The sequence below is a fragment of the Crocodylus siamensis genome, chromosome 2, assembly GCF_052110815.1.
Source record: "Crocodylus siamensis isolate JL-2025a chromosome 2, ASM5211081v1, whole genome shotgun sequence".
In the NCBI taxonomy this organism is placed as follows: domain Eukaryota; kingdom Metazoa; phylum Chordata; order Crocodylia; family Crocodylidae; genus Crocodylus; species Crocodylus siamensis.
In genome coordinates this window covers 141,503,637-141,512,618 of record NC_143396.1, presented here as the reverse complement: position 1 = coordinate 141,512,618, position 8,982 = coordinate 141,503,637, and positions in this window count along the sequence as shown.

The window sequence follows — 8,982 nt, the reverse complement described above, 5'->3', positions numbered from 1 at the left end:
GGTTTCTGTGGGAATCCTGGGAATATGTATGAAGATGGGTGAGTCGGTGTGGCCAAAAGGTTTTTTTTTTTAATTTTTTAGTTTTTGGGCAGCCAAGAGAGTTTAGGCCTCAGCCGGTAAGAAGACAGCAGGCCTGTGGGCTTGTGAAGCATCTCTGAGGGTGAACATCAGGCTGACAGATAAAAGGGGAGAGTTTGGGGCTATTCGCGGACCATTTTTGCTGAGCAGACAGCCCTTTCACGTGGCCTGCCAATTTTTATTTTTTGGGGGGCTGCCAAGCACAGCGGGTGGCATGTGCCTCTTTCTGGCCGGTGATAGTGTGAGCCTTGGGTCTCTAGGGAGCAGCGCAGGCAGCCATGGCTCGGTAAAAACAATGTCGTTCCTGCCCTAAGACGTGTCAAGCTGAGATGTGCTGCAGAGCCCATCTGACCAGCGCCCAGACTCCAGCCTGCAAAGATGCAAGGCTTGTAGTGGCATGCTGAAACCCCTTGGTGAAGCACATTACCCCCAAAGGGGTTTCAGCATGCCATAACAAGCACTGCATCTTTTCAGGCCAGAGCCCTGGCACTGCTCAGACAGGCTCTGCAGCACATTTCAACTTGGCATGCCTTGGGACAGCCCCAGGGCTCAAACTGCCATCCATCAGAAACAGGTGTGCATACCCCACCAACCTCGGCAGCACACACAAATTTTTTTTTAATTGATGGGCCATGTGAAAAGGCAGTCCGCCCAGCAAGAAGGGGCCATGAGCAGCCCCATATTCTCCCCTTTTATCTGCCAGCCTGTTGCTCAGCCTCAGAAATGCTTCAGAAGCCCACAGGCCTACTGTCCTCTTACCTACTGGGGCCTGAGTGGTCTCAGCTGCCCCAAAACTAAAACATTAAATAAATGCATTTTGGCCGCACCAACTCACCCATCCTCAGACACATTCCCAGGTCTCCCATGGAAGCCCACCCTAGAAAACTGGAGATTGACGTGGCATGCCAAAACTCCTTGGGGTGACAAGCCCTGCATGTTGCAGGCTGGGATCTGCAGCACATCTCAGCTCGACATGTCGCAGGGCAGAAAAAAAAATTAACTCAGCCATAGCCATAAATTGAGACTTAAGATTACTTGCCTATACCCAGACTAGAACTGCCAGCCTTTTGGGTCACAACTCACCGCTTGCCATGGCACCCCTTCCACAGATAAAAGCACTACAGTAAAGACTCAATGTCTAGATGTGCAGTTCTATTAGCCTGCATAAAACTAATTAACTCAGCCTCAGGTTAGTACTTGTAAATAAATACTATCACTCCTGTGATGGAGTTCTTCTCTGTGAAGCAACACACATGTAGAAGTTGATGGGGCTGGCTGGGGCACAAGGCTGCTTCAATGCAGGGGCTACCTGCCGGTTAGCCCCACACTGGAGCACTCTCATGCCAAAGCCTGCCCCCTGCAGCACACTGAGCCAGTTCGGATCAGCCTGAGGCTGGCAGGCTGACCCCCAGATTCCCCTGCCAACTGAGCTGCTCTGACCTAGCTCAATGTGCTGCGGTCCCAGGTTCGTATGAAGATATGGCATCCAGGAGCAATAAACTCCAATGCAATATGCACCGGAGTCTATTCACTCATCTTAATTTCATGTGTAGATGAACCCCTTAAGCATAAATTTAGGCTCCTAAATGATGAATATTCAGATATTCAAAAACATCCAAGATTAATGGCAACAACATTCATTCAGTGACTATATTTGGGACTGCAAAAATTCCCAGTCCCTTAAGGTGCCTAGACATGCAGCAAGGCTGCTCCAGTATGCTGTAATTACAGCGTGTGGGAGCAGACTTGATTAATCAAGTCTGCTGGAGTGTGGTAACTACCGTGCTTCTGCAGACTTTAGTGTCACATGTATCAGCATCCCCATGCTAAAAAATGGTGGCGGGGGCACTTTAACTAAAGTCCATTCAACTAGCTTTAGTTAAACTGGACTGCATGAACAATGCGTGCCTCTGGAGGCTGGTGGGGGGCACGGTGGCACTGGCGGCAGTGGAAGCGTGGCATGGGAGCAGGAGTGTGGCAGCAGAAAATGGGAAGTTCCCAGAGACGCCGCTGGCACCGTCAGCAGCAGGGGACAGAGTGATGACTGCCGACCAGAGGTCGGCAACTACCCACAGATTCCACCGGCAGTACTGGGGGGGTGGTGAGCAGCAACTTCCCGCCTTTTCGTAGGAAGCACCACCACGCTCAGAGAGAGCCTGTGTACCTGCGTGCACCCCTTACACATCTCCAATGCCACCCTGTCACCATTTTTTAGTGTGGGGACACTGATACATGTGATGCTCTGGGCACTTTAATTAAAGCGGCTCTCAGAAGTGCTCTAATTAAAGTCCCCCCGCCCTCACACCCCAAAGACCACGTCTATAAACACCCTTAAGTTCTGACTTCTATGTACATACAGAAGTGTCCCAGTCTGAGCAGCTAAGCATCAGCTAAGCTAAAGTCCTCAAAGGAACCCAGTCCAGCAGATGTGCTGCTAACTTGCATAACACACACCAACAGAACTGAATTCAACACAAAGCACAGCAGCCACACTGAAGCAACACTTGACTTTTTCAAGCAAAAACCTGGCTAGAAAAGGAGATGCTGATGGTGTGTGTTTGTAGTGTCACTGTTAGGATTTAAAAGGTAATTAGCATGAATTTAATGTTTGTTGTTATGATAGTTTATAGCTTGTTATACGTCTGTAAACATAATCACGCAAGGTGCTATCACCAAACACATAGTGATGCTATTCATATGATAAATTCCATAATCATGTGTCATGTTTATGAAGTAATCTTTGGTAACAAGTAAATTACCAAATCAGAAAATACCCTGGATATAAAACCGAGGCACATACACTTGATTGCCTTGTCATTGTAATTTAAAAGGCAATTAATATGGAATGTAATGCAACTCTTGCCCAACAAACCAGTGATAGGAGCATTTGCCAAGGAAATGCAAGACTGGGTTTGTAGGCACTTCTCAGCCAAAGGAGATTCAAACGTGCATCTCTCACCTCTCTGGACAGTGCCTTAATCCCCTGCCTACATAACAGGCCATGCACCTTCCACCTCTTCTGTTGAAAGTAGGTCCCTAAGTGCCACAAGTCATAAGGAAGTCCATTTGCTAAGAAGAAATAAAGCCAAACAAACTTGTGATGCTTCCTCCTCGCTCTTTGACAAAGAAACAACTTAGGAAAATGAAGGAATGCTATGAATATAGTATATCTGGACATCAGCAAGATTTTTGACTATGTCCCAAATGATCTTCTCATAAACAAATTGGAGAAATGTGGGCTGGACAAAAATACTATAAGCTGGTTAGATAACTAGCTCAATAGCCACAAGCAAAGGGATTATAAATGGAACCATATCAGAATGGCAGGAGGTTCTGAGTAGAGTCCCACAGGCATTTGTCCTGGGTCCAATGCTGTTCAACATGTCTGTTAATGACTTGGTTGCTGGAACAGAGAGCTTCTTGGGCAAATTTACAGATGAAACAACACTGAGAAGGACTTCAAACATGTTGGAGAATGGGAATGCAATTTAGAAAGATCTTGACAGACTGGAAAGCTGGGCTGGAGCTAATGGGATGAAGTTCAATGAAGGCAAATGCAAGATGCTACACCTTGGGAAGAATAATCAAAAACACAAATGTTGTAATTATTTTGCACTTGCTGAGTGCTATAGGTGGCCATGTTCGCATGTGCTTAGTGGTTGTGTGGCAGGTGCTGGGTGGATGGGAGGCTCTGGGGCTGCAGCGTGGAAGCAGCATGCGGCTGGAATTTTCCGCACGGGGTCTCTCAAGGGGAAGTCCAGGGCTTGTCAATAATGTGACGGTCACCGCCCCGGGCAAATGAGAAAGCGCCGCATGTAATTAGACCGCCCCGCATCACAGAGAGTATAAAAATCATCGCGCTGTGAACTTCGGGGTCTTTGCGTGCCCGACGGAACGAAACGTACCCCACGATGACTGACACGGAGCAACCTTCGGCCTGATCAGCCGGAGGGAAGGACGCCAGACCCGCCTGATCCCGACGACCCCTCCCCGCTTCCACACGAGTGTGAGTGGGTGCTCCCTGGTGCACCCAGTATAGTGATTTTGTTTGTTTAGTAATAAAATCAAGCCTGACCCTGTAAATCGAGTGTGATCTGCATAAGCCCAGCCATTATAAAAGATCCTGACCACAACAAATAGAAAAGGGGTTGCATTTGGGATGGCAGCACTACAGAGAAGAATTTGGGAGTCTTGGTACATCACTGATTCAATAAGTCTGCAGTGTGATGTAACTGCACAAGAGGCAAATAGAGTTTTGCATCCATAGCAACATTAAGTACAAGACATGGGAGGTGATAGTGCCTCTTTACTTGGCACCGGTCATTTAGAGTACTGTGTTTTGGGCTCCTTATTTTAGGACACAAAGTTAAAAAGGGTCCAGAAGTGGGCAGTAAAAAGGATCAATGACTTGGAAGGCAAGTCAGATAAGGAAAGGCTGAAGGAAATAAGTATATTCAGCTTGCAGAAAAGGCACTTAAAAGGGGATATGACAGCTCTTTAGATATTTGAAGAGTACTGTCATAAAGAAAAGGAAAAACACCTTTTCCCTTTTGCTGCAGGAGCAGGATGCAGACCAATGGCTTGAAGTTGCAGCAAAGCTGGTTGAGACCGGATATCAGAAAAAAAAATATTTCACAATTAGAACAGAGAGGTAATGAAATTGACTGCCTAGAGAAGTTGTGGGATCTGCATCATTGGAGGTGCTCAAGATAAGGTTGGACAAGCATTGGTCAGGGCTAATCTACACATAGCTATGCTTGTGCTCTACTGTGGGTAGTTCCCATGTTTCTGGGCTTTGCTGATTAATATATGTAGCTGGGAAGGAATTTTCTCCACCTCCTGCTGCTACATGCATCAGGTTCTGGGGTTTGGGGCAGGGTGGGGGTTCACCTTCCTTAGAAGTATTGGGAGTTGGCTACAGCCAAACCTGGAGATTCTGATTGTGGTGCATCAGTGTTCCTGCCAGGACTAAAACCTGGGGTTTCTTAGTTAGGTTGTCTAGCCCCACTACTCAGGGTCAGACTGATTGCCATATTTGGGGTCACAAAGGAATTTTACCCCATGGTCAGACTGGTAGACTGTGGCAGTTTTTTTACCTTCCTTTGTAGTAGGAGGTGTAGCCCTCTTCCTCAGATTTCTTGAGTATTTTTTAATGACCTTTGCAGCAGCAGGACATTGGCCACCCAATCAGAGACTCTCTGGACCCCCCCGTCCCCCTCCCCCCAAAAAAAGTTAAATAGCTCCTCTATCTCCAGTCGAGCCCACACAGCACAGAGCAACCCCCTAAAATACTCAGCTGTTTCCTTTCCTGTTTTCCCTAGCTCCTGAGCTCCAAAGCCTTTCTGCTGATCTCTCTCTCTTCATGCTCTCTCCTCAGGCAGACAAGGTTCTTTGGGTAAATGTGATATCTTTTATTAGACCAACTAAATAGTTGGAAAAATTGTTCTTTGCAAGCTTTTGGGCACAAACACCCTTCTTTAAGCATAGGGAGAGTCTGCTGGTGTGTGTGCTCTCCTGGGTGGAATAAAAGGCAAAATGGAAAATGCAGGTCTGTGAAAATGCAAATGCGTGGCAGTGAGGATCAGAGACCATGGGAGACAACAGGTATGAGACAGGAAGGGAGTGGGGGAATGCTGACCTGGTGACATAATGTAGCTGGTGAAATGCAGACAGGTTACTTGGGGTTATCGGATGGCAGACAGGTTATAACATGCCATATATTTGGACATGCCAGGACAAGAAATGGACATGCCAGGACAATAACCTGCCAACACATCTCCACCACTCCCACAATAACTACAGACCTATCACCTCCACAACAGACCTATCACCATCCCTGAATCTTACACCTCCACCTCCAGAAATGTAATATACGATATCCAGTGCGCTAAACGCCTCGATGGAAAATACATGGAAGAAACCAAATGACTGTGTACCAGAATGACACGCACCAAAAATCTATCAAAGAAAAAAAATACCCAGTTACCTGTGGGTGCACACTTCTCACAAGACAACCACACTCTCTCCAAGCTCTCATTTCTAATCCTCAAAGGAAATTAAGCGAACACCTTTCATAGACAAACCTACAAACTTCACTTCATCAATCTACTGGATACAAATATCATGGACGAAATATAGACATTGGATTTATGGCACATTATAACCTGCCTGCCATCCAATAACCCCAGGTAACCTGTCTGCATTTTATAAGCTACAGTCTATCACCAGGTCAACATTCCCCCCTTTCCCCACCACCCTCCACCACCTACCTGTGTCATACCTATTGTCTCTCATGTTTTCTGAACCTCACTGCTATGCATTTGCATTTTCATAGACCTGCATTTTGCATTTTGGCTTCTGTTCCACCTAGGAGAGCATACAATTCACCAGCAGACTCTCCCTATGCCTGAAGAACACAGTTTGTGGTCAAAATCTTGCAAAGAACAATTTTTCTGACTATTTAGTTGGTCTAATAAAATATATCACATTTACCCAAAGAACCTTGTCTGCCAATGTCCTTAGACCAACAGGGCTATAACCAACCCCCTCTCTCCTCAGGCACACACTCTTTGTCTAGGCTGTTCTTCCCATTGTTATGCATAGCTCGTCCTCCTCCAACTGATGCCTCTGGGGCATTCTCTCTCAAAGAATGTGTACAAAGCCCACCTGAAACATCAACAGGATTCGAGTCTTGCTGCTTCTAGGAATCCCTTGTCTTGTCTTGTCCTGTACATAACCAACCCTGGCACTTACCCCTTTATTCCCTGTCCACAGGCTAATGAGGTAAACTGAGGCACACAACACTATAACAATATGAATGCAGTTAACATAGAAATTCTAATATTATAAAAGCCTAAGTCTATCTGTCTCTGTCTGTCTTTAATGCTTTCTTTGCACTCTGATTGGCTGACAGAAACAGCTAATCAGTGCTCCAAGCATGGGGGAGTGCCACCATGATTCCACCCACACTGAGGATTGAACAGGGGGTAGGGGTGGGGGTGGGGGGGCCAGCAGCACCATCATTCCTGATGGGCAATTAGCTAGTATTACAATAAACACCATAGAAAAATTTTTTTAAATTCCCAATTTCAACCTTTTCTGTCACATAAACTGCATCATTCTTCCTGAATTTGTGTTGTACTTGTGTCTTTCAGTGTATGGCCACAGATTATGCATTTACAAAAAAATGACAGTGTCAGGGACTCAAACCCCAACTTCCTAGGTCCGTTGTCTGACCGCAAGAGACAGGCAACACCAGCAAGGTCTTATCTTAAAGCTCTTTATTGAAGCATGCATACAACAACAAAGAACAGCCCATCTCCTCCAAGAACCAGCCCCCCTTGATAATAAGTAAGCAAGTTTATATAGACAGTTTTGCATCACAGATTCTACACTTAATTGACTCAACCTCTATGGTTAGTTAAAAACTTCTAGTGCGCATGACATGATACGCACGTAGGTGGGAATTTCCCACTGTAAAAGAAAGCAAGATATCAGGTTAGTGTGAGAAAACTTCTAATTAGTTCAAACTGGCTTTTGGCTACATACCGTATTTTTCGGACCATAAGACGCACCTGACCATAAGACGCACCCAGTTTTTATGGCAGGAGAGACTATGTGTGCCGGTGGCCGGCCATTTTTATTGCCGGCTCCCGGCCACCGGCACGGGCGCCGGCTTCCGGTGTAAACAAGCGGCGGATGTCCCACTCGGGCTCCGCCACCTCCGCGGGCAAGCTCCGCCCCCATCTCCCCGGGACATGGCATAAACAAGCGGCGGGTGTCCCACTCGGGCTCCGCCGCCTCCGCGGGCAAGCTCTACCCTGTCTCCCCGGGACACACACCTTCGGACCATAAGACACACCCTCGTTTTCCCCCCACTTTTGGGGGGAAAAAAGTGCGTCTTATGGTCCGAAAAATACGGTACTTGTTTTGATATGCTAAATCAGGGAGGAGGATTGCATCCCTGATTGTTTCAGCTGTGTCTTTGAAGCACAGAGTCTGCTTTGTAGATTTATCTATGGTCTTGTTAATTTCTACAGCTACACAATAATAGGCTTTGAGCAGTTCTTATGCATAAGCATCTTCCTTATCATCAAATATGCAACTTTCTTTTCAGCACTGTTACTTATGCCAGTGGGTTCAAGGTAGGTTCAGTTTGTACCATCCCTATTTATCAACTCACATTCCAAATGTCATCCTGCATACAGAGAGTTCATGATTATCCTGTTTATGGCCTCTCAGCAGTATTTTCTTTGTTGGCTTTTGGGCCCGCTCTCAAACATCATATATATCAACACACTTATCATTTCTCTGCGAAATGAAGAAAAATAAACTTTTATAACAGACAGTACTATGATGAGGAATACCATAGACATTTTTGTTAAGTTGTGCCTTTCTCCAACAGAAAGAGCTGCTTGTGTGCATTTCTTCATTTCTCAGAAAAATGGTGTGTCGTTTTTGTAAATGCATAATCTGTGGCCATACACTGAAAGACATAAGTACAACACAAATTCAGAAAGAATGATGCAGTTTGTGACAGAAAAAGTTGAAATTGGGAATTTTTTTTACTTCATTGTTGAAATTATAAGAGCCAATCAATGGTGATGAAAGATTTTGCATCAAAAAGCAACAAAGAATTTTTAGCAGAAAGCTGTGAGAAAAAAGAAAGATGTGACAAAAATAGTGGCTTTCTGTACCTTTCTCCACCAGAGAGCTGAGTTTGTGTATGTTTCTTCATTGTCACAGAATAAGGAATAGAAGATAATGACAAAACAGTAGATAGCAGGCAGGGTAAGTGTGTACCTTAAAAACTAACTAAATCAGAGGTGCATAGCATAAAGTTTTGTAAGCAGCCGCTTACTTTATCAAATGCTAACTTCTTTCTTACTTTTTACCTACTACAGC